Source organism: Poecilia latipinna, unplaced genomic scaffold, assembly GCF_001443285.1.
Source record: "Poecilia latipinna isolate Pla-1442-1.1 unplaced genomic scaffold, P_latipinna-1.0 Scaffold7154, whole genome shotgun sequence".
NCBI lineage: Eukaryota > Metazoa > Chordata > Actinopteri > Cyprinodontiformes > Poeciliidae > Poecilia > Poecilia latipinna.
The window spans coordinates 1-1,779 of record NW_015119770.1 but is presented as its reverse complement, the minus strand read 5'-3'; the positions used below and the strand labels follow the sequence as shown (position 1 = coordinate 1,779).

The 1,779-nt window shown below is 29.6% G+C and overlaps 1 long non-coding RNA gene across 1 annotated transcript; it reads right to left on the bottom strand.

Annotated features, from left to right (window-relative positions):
• Positions 1–714: 714 nt before the first annotated feature.
• On the bottom strand, positions 715–1,779 carry LOC106944162 (uncharacterized). Its single transcript, XR_001424137.1, has 2 exons — positions 1,699–1,779; positions 715–782 (listed from the first exon to the last, which is right to left on the bottom strand). It is a non-coding gene; the product is annotated as an uncharacterized LOC106944162 (long non-coding RNA).

Here is a 1,779-nt window from a genome sequence, read left to right as displayed (position 1 = left end):
AATTAATTCTTTCATACAGATTTATGTCGTATTTTTACTTATTTTAAATCTTTTTTTCTTACAGCTACTTCTAAACCCAAAAGTGGCGAAATATCAGAGGATGAAATTCAAAGTAAAGTTTGTAGTTACTTAATTCGTACTTCTTGTTTTTTTTAAAAAATTTTGTTCTTTTGCATCTAAAATCTTGTTTTCCTTCTTTCAGCTGTTTCTGAAGACAAAGACATCAAGTCTGATGAAAAAACTGAAGGCAAGATTTTTTAAATTTAGATTAATTTCTTTAGATTTTGGGTAGTAACTATTTACATTTACTCAGTTATTTACCTCTGTAACTTTTCTGAAAAACAACTACACTGTACTTTGAGTAATTTTGTTATGAAGTATTTATACTCTAACTTGTGTAAAATTTCTGGGTTTTCTTCTCGCTAAATTTTTGTTTTAACCATAAAATTAGCATAAACAGACACACACCTGCAGTTTTTGTTAAAGTTTCATAAATATTGAAAGAAACAAATTTTTGAAAAAGTTTATTTTGTTATCTTTTGTTACTTATATGAATTATTGGCATTTCAGTCCTAAAAATACCTAAAAAATCATCTTAGTTTTACATTTTGGTCTGATTATGTAATTTTTAAATATTAAGTAATTGATAATTTGACTTTTTACCAAATACTTTTTTTACTCTTACTTGAATAATTTCTTTTATTGCTATTTTTCACTTTAACTTGAGTAAAAATATGTTGAAGTTTTCTTTCTTGAGGACCAGTTTTAGGTTCTCTATCCACCTCAGAATCTAATTTCAATTACTGTTATTGATTTTGAAGTATTGTTCTGTCTTCATTCCCTTTTTAAAGACAAATTAATAAATTTTGTTTTATGATTCACATTTTTAAGAATATAGAGGTATGTTTAGTGTTCATAAAACGGGAGACTTTGTGTTTCATCCCTTATATTAACTGATGCTAACATTTAAATCCAGCACCAACACAGAAACAAAGGTTTAAAATGTTGCTGTACTCTCCTCAGCCTTCCTGTTAGCTGCTGAAAATCTCACTCTCTTGATCTCTAAAAATGCCCTATAACGTACTTTCAACAGATTTTCGGCCCCTTAGTTAGCGCGCTGCTAGTGTTTACATAGGAGTTTCTCATTAGAAAAATCTTCTGTGAAGTTGAAAATCAAGTGATTTCTGTAAATTAGATTTTTTTTAACTGTGAACTTTTGATGATTAGTAGCATTACTAATTTTCCCTCTCTAATTATTATTTCCCTGTAGATGTGGAAAAGGACGAGTTTGAAGTAGAGCTTAATGGTGAAGTGGGCGGTAAGTCGATGTTATTAACATCTAAATTAAAGAAACATGCCGTTGGTTAAAAACAGCCGCTGACGTCATTAATATTGTTTCTGCTACAACTTAGATCTGGAGAAACAAAACCAAGGATTTATTAACAAATAAATGTGTAATTTTTTTTCCAGATGTAACAACTGATTCTAAAGGTAAGAGTGTGTGATAATTTCTAATAAAAGAGAGGCGGACGGTTTTCAGCGTAATTTTAGTCGTTTCTTATTTGATGGTTTTTCCATTTGATGCCAATAATTTGACCAGTTTTAAACCGGCTGACATGTTTCACATCAACAGGATGTAACCAGCAGATACTCATGGGAGTAAATTACTTGCTAAGCCAGAATTTAATCCCTATCCACCTCAGAATCTAATTTCAATTACATTTAAGAAAACAACAACATATTATTCAGAAATATGTTATCAGAGCATTGCAATCCAAT